General features: G+C 39.1%; 1 protein-coding gene across 1 annotated transcript in view; it reads right to left on the bottom strand.

Annotated features, from left to right (window-relative positions):
- Positions 1 to 9,099, bottom strand: part of LINGO2 (leucine rich repeat and Ig domain containing 2) — a 172,124-nt gene extending 163,025 nt beyond the window's left edge. Inside the window, exon 1 of the mRNA XM_009906116.2 lies at positions 9,055 to 9,099. The gene's annotated coding sequence lies outside the window, so the exon portion shown is untranslated. The remainder of the gene's footprint in view (positions 1 to 9,054) is intronic.
- Positions 9,100 to 12,912: the final 3,813 nt, after the last annotated feature.

Genomic DNA, 12,912 nt, shown 5'->3' with positions numbered 1-12,912 from the left:
GATTTGGTAGCAGGACAGCTGCAGGGAAAGCCTTTGGGAGAAGAGGCTGTGCTGGCCATGCTGGACACTGACAGTGGAACCACCCCTGGTCAAAGCTGAGCTCATGACCCATGCTGATGATGGTGTCTCTGTGAGAACATATTTAAGAAAGGATTAAAAAAACCTGCATCACAGCCTTTAGAGAGACGAGTGAGAAGATGTCAGAGAAACAGCCTTCTGGACATCAAGGTCATTGAAGGAGGGGGTGGAGGTTTTCCAGGGGGCAGAGACTCCCCTACAGCCCCTGGAGAAGACTGTGTGGCAGGTTGTCCCCCTGCAGCCATGGAGGTCAATAGTAAAGCTGATAACCACCTGCAGCACATGGAGGACCCCACACCGGAGCAGATTGGTGTGTCCAAAGGAGACTGAGACTTCATGATGAGTCTGAACTATAGCAGGCTCCTCAAAGGGCTGCAGCCTGTGGAGAGAAGTAGTCATGGGAACAGTGTTTCTGGCTGAAGATGAGGTCTGTGAGGCACCCACATTGGACCAGCTGATCTGTTTGTGAAAGACTGGTTCTTGTGGAGAGACTTTGGAGTGGAGCAGTTCTTAAAGGACCTTTAACCATGCTGGAGCAGGGGAAAAGTTTGAAGAGGAAGGAGTGGCAGAGATAACTCAACTAATCACAACCTCAGGGAGGAGGCAGAAGATTTAGGAATGCAGAAGTTTCTCCCCACTGTGCAAAAGCAGCAGAGGAACTAACAGAACCAGAGAGCAGAAACATCTCTAAAACACAAAGAGAAACCCTCATCTGCTTTGCTACAGGAAAACAGGAAAATAATAGTAGGATTAATGCTCTGATTCCACAGAATCAGTTACAATGAATCATTACTTTATCTTCCAACAGCAAATGTCGTTATTACTGTGATAGAACTGCAACACACCAAAAAAAGATGACAGAGGAAACTCCAAAGCTGACACCATGGCCTAATTAAACATACCTGTGGAGAAAATTTCTAACATTGTCTTGTATGCAGCTGAATTCATTTTTGTGCATACAGAATAATGTATGGAGGTGGTCACATACACACATAAGCACTACCTCTGCTATGTGAGATACACATCAAGTTGCAGTTACATGCCTTAATGTAAAATTCATTCCACAGCTGTTGAGGAGTAAACCATTGTCAAAGTACTTCTTTGCTCATTTGTTCCTTGAATATATTTCATTAATTACAGGAACCCAATATAGTGTATTCTGTCAATACTAAAAATACAAAATATGACCTTGTTACAACCACTGAGTGTTTGAAAGGGTCCTTTAAGAAAGGTGCAGATAATCTTTTTAGCAGGACTTGCTGCAGTAGGACAAGGGATGATGGTTTTTAACCTAAAAATGGGGAGATTTAGTCTAGACAGAAGAAATAAATGCTTGTCCAGTGAGGGTGGTAAAAAACTGGCACAGGTTGGCCAGAGAGGTGGTAGATGTCCCATTACTGGAAACATTACAGGTCAGGTACGATTGGGCTCTGAGCAGCCTGGTCTAGTTGAAGATGTTCCTGCTCACTGTAAGGAGGCTGGACTAAAGGAGCTTTAAATCTACCCAATCGCCATTAAAGGTCTACTGTAACCCACTGTATGATAACCTCTTACAGTAACGTCTTACAGTGTCTTATAGCCTGAATCTTAATGGTCACCATGAAGGGTGATTAATAATCTCCATAACATAGGTTCAAAGATTTCAAACAAGGAATTTACATTGCAATATGAATAATTGTATTATTAGTATTATTTCTACTTTGCAGAAAATTATTATCACTTACAAAACCTCCTGAATACATAATTTACTACAAGATACATAAAATTTCACTTGTCAAAATAGAGAGGTTGCAAAGGACATTTTAAAGGATACTTTATTGTGTGACTATACATTAAAGTTTCCCCCTATAACTTCTGCCTTTTTTGGAGGAGGAAAGGATAGATTTTGACTGACTTGGACAGCTCATCTGAAGCTTCTAAAATGTATCATTTCTAGTGCTTATTTAGAGATTCCTGAAAATACATACTATTTATTTGACAGACCATGAGTTATTGTGCACATCTAGTTTGGGAGCTTTAAATCTCTGTGTACACTCACTGCTAAATATGTTTTCTTTTCCAATCTGTAGAGAACTGTCCCTAACTAGAGCAGCACCAAACTGCATCACACTAAGATAGCCTTGTTCATTCCCATCTCATCACAGGATGAAGCTTCTGTGATCTTAGATGTGTACAAATACATGTTTCTTTACAATGTCACAACAGATCAGCCAATAAGAGGAGAAAAGCAAACTCTTATAAAACCAAAACTGTAAAACTGTAGAATTGTAAAGACAGAAAGTTCAAAGTGTCATTTGGTTTCAACAAAATTCCCAGATGATCAGATCAGAATCTGAATCTTTCTTATGTGCAAAAATGTCCTTGAAAAAGAGTGGGCTTCTTTAAAAGGTGCCTATGGTAGGGTAGAAATATAACCCAACTAGGATAATCTAGGGAAAAAAAAAAGACATAAGAAGGGACCTTTATTTGAATTTATACATATCAATGCACATTGTGTAGTTGTGAGAGACTAAAATCTTGTCTCTTCTGATGTGACTCAACAAAGATAAAATCAGCTTTGCTGCTTGCCCAGACAATAGCTGATGTGTATTGGGCAGAGCCACTGGAACGACTCTCAGGAAGGTGCAAGGATAAAGATTGCTCACTGGACTACAGCTGGCCTGACAACGACGGACTGAGGCCACTGTTATCGATATCTTTGGGAATATGCATAAGACAAGATCATCTCCACCCATCAGGTACCCCGGAAAGGGAGGATGGTGAGACAATGGATTCACCACCTGGCCTCTGATGTGTATTGGGTGTGTGGGCAGGTAAATGGAGAAGGAGGAGGTAGAGGCCCCCCCCCGCCTCCTTCCTTCAGACCCCTGTCCAAACACAAAGGAATACACAGGAATATTTCCTGGGGAGCAATACCTGGACACTTACCTAAGGACAATTTCCTGGGGGACAACACTTGGACACATACCTAAGGACTAAAAAAACTGTATAAAAAGACTTGAGCAACTACTGGCTCAGCAGAAGAAAGAAAAAAAAAAAAAGTAGAAGAAAAACACAGCAGACGGAAAACACAGGAGGAAAATACCTGGACAATGCTGCCGAGAAGGAAAAATGGAGAGAATACCAGGACAGAGACATCACCATGTAGCTCGGAAGGAGAAGACCAAGAATAACCCTCTCTCCGTGTCCTAAGTTCCGCTTGCTGCAACTCATGGAGCTGAAGAGGCTGCTCAGAGGACAACACAGCCAAAGCTGCTGCACCCTTCTTCTACAGCCAAAGCTGCAGCACCCTTCCTCTACAGACCCAACATCTCCTCCACATCCAAAGCTCCAGCACCTTTCCTCCACAGACTCAAACTGTCTTGGGGGATGAGAAGTGTGGCAATATAATTCCTGTACTCTTCTCTCTCCCTATTCTCCCTCTCACTTCCACTTTATTTGTGTAATAAATAGCCTCACTATTGATATTTTGGCCTTGTTTCATAACAATTGCCTCTAATTTCATAACACAGGAATATTCAAAAGAACTGAGTCTCTTTCCCTCTCCAGACTGAGGCAGTAGTGAAAGGCTGGGAAGTAGAAGGAACTACTCAAACACCTTGGTACTTCTCTTGACACAGAGAGATGCTTCTTTTCAACCTTTTAAAAAATATATGTTGGTTTTTTTTTTTTAAATATATGTATTTTTCTCTATTTCTGTGAAGTGATGAACAAACAGAAGGGTTTACAGATTTCAAGAGTACCTAAAAAAAGTTAAAAGGTGGCTCAGATTCAGGGCATTGATGATTAGCCTGATCAAGACTGGATCCTTCTTATTTTCAGTTGCACCTTGTTTTGTGCTAGGAAAATCTTTACTGAAGAAGTCATAGTATTATGGGACTTCAGCATCTCTTCTCAACAATCAGACACCTGTATTGAAACATTCAAAATCTCCCTAAGCCCTTTCTCCATACCTGTCATGTCTTTGTCTCATCTATTGTAAGGTCCTCTGTAATGCAACAGCTTTGGTTAACTTTCCCTAGGAACTCATCTATTTTTATTAGGGAGAGCACTGGTGTTATGTACATTTGCCTTCTTTTGCTGGCCCGCTGAACTTGCTAGAGAATTGAAATTTAATGATTGATAAGGTGATAAAATGACGAATAGAAGGATAAAACCTGAGAGATAAAAGCCGAGTAAGAGAAATAAAGTTTAGAAGAAGTAACTTCGTTTTTAATTGAAACATAAATTTGAAGAACAGGATTATGAGATTTCGTTTCAGCAAATGTGTATGGGGGTGAGTTTTAAGAGGCAGAATCACTGGATATTGACCCATTCTGGGATGATATGGCCCACCGTGCAAAGCTGTATTTAAGTAACCTAAAGGCAGTAAAGGCCCAATGGGTTTGTCTGTAGTGCAAACCAGAAAATGGCCAGCTCCATCATGTACCACTCTGGCTAAAGGAAGCACTACCTTGTACATCCCTTTTCTAATAACAGATGATGCTGACCTAGCTAAAGGAAATTTATGTTTATCTGCTCATCATCTGGGTAGGTCCCCAGCAGAGCAGGGAAAAAAAAGCAGCTCTGAGCTCTCTAGATCTCAGAAAGACTGAGGGCAGCTGGTGCAAGGAGACAGTCTCCGTGGGCCGTATTCAGAAATGACTCTTGAGTTTCTTGTCCACACTGAACAGTCGAGACATGGAGACAGTCTTCCTACTTGGTCAGCACTTTGCTCAGATTGTGGAGTTCATCCTTGCTCTTCCATTTCTCCATTTTCATTTAATGACTTAATGGAAGGCATTGAAGCAGCTTTTTCTTCCTGTTACTCCTCCTTTTCCTAGTCCTTTTCATACCCTTCTATGTCAGCACACTCACCTATTCCTAGTTGGCAGAGATGCTACAGAGAGCATTTTTCACAATCCATTATCTCCCATCAGAAGCTATCAGAAGCAGGAAAGTCTGTTAAAGGACTGACATAGAGGAGAAGAGAATCAAGAGAAGAGGAAGAAATTATCCCACATTTTTCCAGTGAGCCAACATACTAAAGTGTGAGTCCTCCTTCCTCAGTGTTTACACAGGAAAAGTAGCACCTTCTTTTTTTTCAGTCTCTTGAACAGATTTAGCTAAAAGATTTTCCCTAGCAGAATTTAAAAATAAAATCTAGTAAAATTAATCACCTGACCTCATGTGGAAACAGAAAAATATTCACAAAAATGTTTTCTTTTATAAGTACTCAACATTATACAACTAAGGACCTAGAAATCTAAAGATGTGGCTTCTATTGCCTGTAGTTCAGGATGCTAACAATGTAATAACAATTAAAAATATTACACTGGATTTTAGCCTCATTTTATTTGCTTTTTGATTCTTAAGGCTGAATCCTTTTAGTACCTTTTTTTCTAGCACTGCAGATACCTTAGACAATAATGAACCTTGTATTTTCAAGCATTTATATGGTTTAGGAACCTTGTATTCCATAAAGACACCAGTCTTTAAATGAAATGAAGAAGCCACAAGTTACTTAATAGAATCACCAAAATAATTTCAAAACAAGGAAGAAGTGGAGGGAGGAGTAAATCAAAGAGAAATGATGTTGTAGTAATAGCACTTAATCTGCAGAGTTTGAAATATGCTCAGAAAACTACATGAGCAGCCAAAAATTTTATCAACTCATCTTTGAATTTCCAGGCATGCTCAATTCTCACTTGATACCGTCAGCAGACTTCTGTAAACATTGTCTCATTGACTTGGAGTTATCAGTCTACTGCACATCCATCATAAACCTAAAGGAAGGATGTGGCATTATTATCAGTCACTTAAAGCCTGTAGATCTAAACTGTGCATTTGTCTCAAGGCCTTTCTAGGAAGCACAGTGTAATTAGCTAGTTTGAATATCACATTTAGTTGTGTTGTGAGTGGTGAACGCAAAGCTTTCGTGATACGAACTCATCACTTTTTGAGAGGTTTTTCATTTTAATGTTTATGGAAATACCCTGAGTTTGCCATGCAAATTAGTATTATATTTTAATTTCTGATATGCAGAAACTTTAAAAGATAGGCACTATTTGTTGAAAACAAAATAAGATATTCTGAGCTAGACTTAGTGGAATAATTTTATAACTGTATCATAAAAGCCTAAAAATAACATTGAAACTTCCTGACAAAGCTTTTACCTCTCATAGACTAGCAATTACTTGTATTAGAACTATAAAACCCCCAACTTTTCCTTTCAACGAGTCCCCACAAGACAGTAAACCTGCAAAAACCTTATTTTTTACTGTTTGAAGAAGAAATGTAAGTATCTGAGCACTGGAAATAGACTCTTACAACAATATTTGAGTTATGCATTAAGGGGGCTAGTGCTGCTCACTGGCTACTAACTCAATTTAAGATTTTTGAGAAAGGATCCCTCCCACAAGTTCCTTGTAAAAGTCTGATTTTTTCTGTCCATTTACTCAGCCTGCAGAAGCAGCAAGGAAATGAAGCTGCTGGAAACACAGTGTATCCTTTGATAAACAGTGAAAAAACTGAACTCATACTAAACTGACAAATGTAATGAAGTTTCAAATATGTTTAATTTTTACAGTACAAGATGAAAAATATTTCTACAATTGAGGGAGTACAGAAAGACAAATCAATACTCTTTGAAAGACAAAAATATTAATTTCATGTTTCTTTTGCCTCTTCTGTTCCACGTACCATGCCTAAGCTTAGAAGTGTAATTGACATAGAATACATAGAATACATAGAATAAACCAGGGTGGAAGAGACCTTCAAGATCATCGCATCCAACCCATCAACCAATCCAACACCACCCAAACAACTAACCCACGGCACCAAGCACCCCATCAAGTCTTCTCCTGAAAACCTCCAGTGATGGCGACTCCACCACCTCCCCAGGCAGCCCATTCCAATGGGCAATCACTCTTTCTGTATAGAACTTTTTCCTAACATCCATCCTGAACCTCCCCTGGTGCAGCCTGAGACTGTGTCACTACTGTTGACTTCTTCTTAATAGCTGACCCTTCAGTGACATGCTACAAACAATTTCATGCAAAAATGGATAAAAAATAGGAAATAAAGATTAGCAAAGCATAAACAATCCTAATTCAACAGTGACTCCAGCTCTACACAAACATCATCAGAGTAATGTTACTATGATAAATATAGGTCTGTGAGAAGAATATTTTATCAGGCTGTGTTTTTTCAAGCTTCTAGAGGAAAGCAATACAGAGCTAGAAACACAGGCCAGTACAAGATGCCATCTTAAAAACATTTCTTTCTTATCACTATGCATCAGCATTAAAATTCCCCAATTATGAATATCAAAGCTGAGCTGTCACACTATGTTTCTGAAACTGTAAGCCACTCTATTTCAGTCATTGGTCCACTCTTTTTTGTTTTATTTTCTGAGTTTTATTTTCAAGGTTAAAAAGCAGAGTCTTTTATGCTGGTCAAAATATTTACAACACACTGTTTCCTTAAATCAGTAGTGTTAAATTCAGAGGACAGTTCACCTGCAGCAATAAGTAGCCAACAATACATACTTGCCCCACCTGTTAAAAAATAATTCTGTTGCAAATATATTTTTGAAACAAGAAGAGCACAATGGTAGTGCAGCTACAGTATAAATATGGATACAAGTGACCTGCATCTGAATGTACTCCAAAACTGCAAGTCTGGGAAAAGTCATGTAAAGCCACTTTTAATGCACTTATATTTAAGCTGACTTTTACCAATGGGACCATGTCTGGAAGTTGCTGCATCAAGATCACAACATACAGTGTTACCTGAACACTGTGTAATTGTTTCCTGAGCCAAAGTGTGTATTTATATGGTTCAACTCACATTCACATAAGCATGGAATTTCTGCATCAGTTTCTACTACTGCCCAATATGAACTCCAAAACAGCTTTGAATATGGTTTAGACAAAGGAAATATCATTTGTTATTCTCTAGCAATCCAAAAAGGAAAACATAAATACGACTAGGCTTAACCAGCCATAAGTATGAGGCTCACATACCGGCAAACTGAGTCTCAATTCAGCAGTGTAGTTCTTTGCCGGAGTGCCATATTGCTACGTACTTTCTAAAGAGTTTGTCATGAAAAGAGAAAAGCTACAGCAACACACAGCAAAAAGAGGGACAAACCTGAAACTGTTCACCTGCTCCTCGCTTTCTTGTGCAACATACATCCAAAATCAGAAATGACAGACCTATTGTGGGTGTTTAAAAGTGTGCATGCCACATTGCTTTATGTCAGAATAATTGACTTCTACAGTATACTCCAATGATTTTACTCCAAGGATTGAGATAGATTGTTTAGATACCAAAACAAGGTTCTTAGTTGAAGATGGAAGGGAATCTCAATAATAAACCAACACTATGTGAAAACAATTTTATAATAAACTACACAGGTAACAGTCTTTTAATATGACAGCTTACAAAATGACCTTTAAATTTCTCTGCTAGCCTAATTTTTCCCATTGCTTTCACACTGGTGCAATGCTTCTGGCTGTAGCAGAGATCCCTCTTATGAACACATAAGGGAGGGAAGTAAGTCAGACTGCAGTTCCCAAAACCATGTTTTCTGTAAAGAAAACAACCTACTGCACAAAACAATAACCTGCTTAGAACTGAAATTGCAATGGTCATTTGCATTTGTGCTTGTGGAATACAGGCTTTTTTTGGCAGTTATACAGGACTCTGCAAATGCTTTAGACAAATAAGCTGAAACAAGCACCTGCTTTAACATACTTCAGTGCAATGTTCTTTGTGTTCACCTTCTGTCTGGAGATACATGACTAAAATTTTATTTTTACCTGATTTGGGCCATATTGCACTTACACACTAGCAAATTGTTTGAAACCACAGCTACCACTGAGACGATAACTGAGGAAACTCTGATGAATCAGTGATGTATGATTCTAGAACACTGGCACTTGAACTAAGCCTGAAAACTCTCAATAAACAAAGAGATTTCAATAGACTTACCTGTTTAATGCTTTTAAAAGTCCAAAACTTCCTCTTAACTGTACAAATATGTTAACCACTGCGTTAAGTCAAAATAGAGTACTTGATCACGATAATCCCAACCTGTCATGGACAACAGCATCTCTCATGGCACCAAACTCAGGATGCTTGAAATGAACCTGAAAGAGCAGACATTCTTTCAACTTTTATTGAAACAGATTTCAATTTTTATTGAAATATACTTCACCATGTCCTGTGATAAGTGTGGTGGGTTGAAGTTTTCCCCCCAATATTAACTTTGCCAGACCAACTCAGTTAGGAGCAAATGAAGCTGTATTTACAAGCAAAATCTACACTCTATGATGGAATGCAATGAATATGATCAAAATATTAAGTATTCACAATATTATACAGATATTTACAATCAGCAAACAACACAACTTCCCCCCTGACCCCGGTCAAGAGACCAGGGAAGCTGTTCCACTGCCCCTCCAACCTCCCTGTCCCAAGATAGAAAGGAGCAGAGAGAGAAGCAGTGGGTTAGCTTAGCCAAGGCCAGCCAGAGCATGCAGATTATCTCTCCCAAGAAAAGCAAAAACAGCCAAGATCAGAAGAGAGGAGAAAAGGGAAGAATTGTTATGGTGCAGCTCTTCTTATTCCAGATATTTACCCAATGAATTTGTTTAGAATAATCTTTTGTTTCCCTTTTTACACCCAATAGTGATTTATTTATATTTTTTCACTTTTCTGCTCAAAATCTGTAAGTAGATTTTAAAGGCACATCCTAACCCCACCACAATAAGGAAACATCAGTATGTAATTGATGCATACGGTATAAAGGAGTGAGTACAAAGCCATGGCTATCACCTGGTAAACATCAAGACTAGAGACAGCAAAGGACATGTTTCAGAGAACCTGTTTTGGCTGAGGATACACAGCTTTGTTGTACTTTACCAGGATTACCAAACAGTCTGTATCTTTTTTAAAAATTTCAGCTTTTCATAAATTGACCTTCAGGTTCTTCATATGAATTTCAGAAAGGAAGACCATAATCTGAGCAGCAGAGAATCTTACCAACCAGCACCAGAACAAGAGGACACAGTCTCAAGCTGCGCCAGGGAAGTTTAGGATTGAAGTGAGGCAAAAGTTCTTCATAGAGAGAGTTGTAGGCCATTGGAAGGTGCTGCCCAGGGAGGTGGTGGAGTCACCATCCCTGGAAGTGTTAAAAAAAGGGATTGGATGTGGCACTTGGTGCCACAGTTTAGTAGTCATGAAGTTTTGGGTGACTGGTTGGACTTGATCTTTGAGGTCTCTTCCAACCTTATTGATTCTCTGATTCTCTGATTCTATGATTACCTGAGAATGGTCATGGCAAGGATTCAGCAAAATTTTGGTTTGTTGTTCCCTGAGAACTTTGCTGAGTACAATTTATTTCAGTATCTGCAAATAGGTGCAACAAAGACCCACGCCCATCACGTGCTTTTCTTTTTATTAAGAAAAGGCATAAAGACAAGTATTCAGGTGGCATATTTCAACATGGTTTTAATGTGGCCAGGGAAATTATTTTTTACCTTACACACTGCTTCTGTATAGCTTTAAGATTCCTTATGAAAATTTCCTACCATGTGTAAGTAGCTTTTCATAATTCTAATGAACACTTGTATTACAAATCTCCAAATGTGTGGGGTTTTTGGTGTTGGCTTGCTGTTGTTGTTGTTGTTGTTGTTGCTTTCCCAGGCTTTAAATGACAGCGCATCCACCTCCTTCACTAAAAAGATGATTAATTTAGGTGAGCTGAATTTACTTAATAAAGATGTGCTCATACTTATTCTCTCTCACTGAAACCTTCAGGTCAATTCACAGACATCATGGGGAACACCAGATGGCATCTGTATTCATTCAGTTCGTCTGAAACAGACACTGATCTGAGCTTGCCCTAGGAGCCCCAACTTGTTATTTCATTCCCTGCTGAAATTTAGTGTGACTGAGCACTGCTCCTAAATTACTCCAAAATCCTGGATGTCTCCTATCTTTCCCACTGACAGGAATATCTCCTTCTCAACTGTCCCACATGTTTTTTAATAGAGAGCAGGAAAATGTGTTGTGCCAGTTTAGGCTGTGCCTTTAAGAAAAGACAGCTGCAGAATTCTCTAGCTGAATGTTTGGGTGTAAAAAGGAAACCAAAGATTAAATCTAAACTAATTTCATTGGTCAGATGTGAGACGTACCATAGCAAATATCACTAACATTCTTGCTCTCATGCACTCCAGCTTCAGTCTGTCTGACTTTTTGTTTCTTGGCCAGAGAGCTTGAAACTGGTAAGACATGAGAAACTAACTTTCTTAACAACTGCTTTGAGCTAACGAATTTCCCTTACTATCCTTTTCTCTCTCTTTTCTCCTTTTTCACCTAATTACCTACTAAGGGAAAGGGAAGAAGAGGGAGAAAGGTTTGGGGGACCTGAGGTGGGATCCCCCTGCAAGGGGGATTTCGGTGTTTGTGTTCTTTCCTGTAAATTCTTGTATAATATTGTATATATAATACTGTATATTTTGTATAGATCCATTGCATTCCATTGTAGAGTGTAGTTTTGGTTGTAAAGTACATCTCTTCATTCACTTTTCCGACTGGGTTAGCTCTGCTTTATCGTTGGCGAGTGTGGGCTAAAGCATCACACCACTACATGTGTGCACAGAGGCGAGTGCCAGTGCATACTTCTGTATGCAAAATAAAAATGAAAACTATGCAAGTTAAGAAATATCCCAAGTAAAATGCCAGCAGATTTCTTGTCTAACGTTGCAAAGAGTAACACAGAGTATGGCTTCTCAATAGATCAAATTTTTCAGGCTGCAACAACTGAGCTACTAGCAGTGGGTCAAAAGATAAACTGGTATTTAACTTCCACCACCCATTGTCGCTTTTTCTAAAAGTTACATGAACAGAAGGCATTTCCAAAAAAAGACACAAGACTACACTTGGCCTAGTTTAAAAGTGAGAGTTCACTGCATCTGAGGCATGATGTATCACCATGAAAAATAAAGTTTCCAAGTGTACAAAATTTCTCTTAGTTTCCATGACTTTGAAGTCATGGAACCATGTCCAGACTTGTACTTGACCAAACAATTAGGAATCACAGTTCTGACCTCTCACCATATACCAGGTCAGATGAATACAATAAATGTGAAAGGTTCACAGAATGTACTTTGAACATCCACTGGATATTTTGCATTGAGATATGAAAGGATCTCTTTAAACCAATCCATCACACGCAGACCAGTCACTGACTGATGTATGGTTATCCATAATCAGATAGAGAAATTAATTTGAGTGAGAGGAAGGCGCATACTACCTCTCAGAAGAAACCTACCAAACTCAAATATCGTAGGGAAAGGTGAATTTTCTTCACTTGTGTTTTCCATAGTGACATCTCTCACAGGGCAGCAAGAAAGTTTTCCCTAGAAATGCAATATTATAGACACATATAGGAGTCTAAAGACGAATACTGGAACAGTTCGCTCCTGCCCTAGAGACATTCAAGGTAAAGCTCAACAAGGCCCTGGGCAACCTAGTCTAGTTGAGGGTGTCCCTCCTGACTGCAGGCAGGTCAGACAGGATGATTCTGGGAGGTCCCTTCCAGCCTGGACCATTCTATGATTCTCTGTTTCTAAGAAATAAAGCTTTTAAGAATATCTTCCAGAAAGACAATGGAAAAGTTTTATTAAATGATCAAGAATTCTCTGAATATGTCAGACTGTGTATGGCCAAGTTAAATACTTCAGATATTCCTCTGCTTCTTTTTTTTTCGGTCATAGTAGGGTGCTAAAAAAGCAATCAGCTTCAGATATGGATGTCTCATGATTTGTATGATCAAACTGAATC

The sequence above is a fragment of the Dryobates pubescens genome, chromosome Z (assembly GCF_014839835.1).
Source record: "Dryobates pubescens isolate bDryPub1 chromosome Z, bDryPub1.pri, whole genome shotgun sequence".
NCBI classification, from domain to species: domain Eukaryota; kingdom Metazoa; phylum Chordata; class Aves; order Piciformes; family Picidae; genus Dryobates; species Dryobates pubescens.
This window is presented reverse-complemented; position numbering and strand designations above follow the sequence as displayed.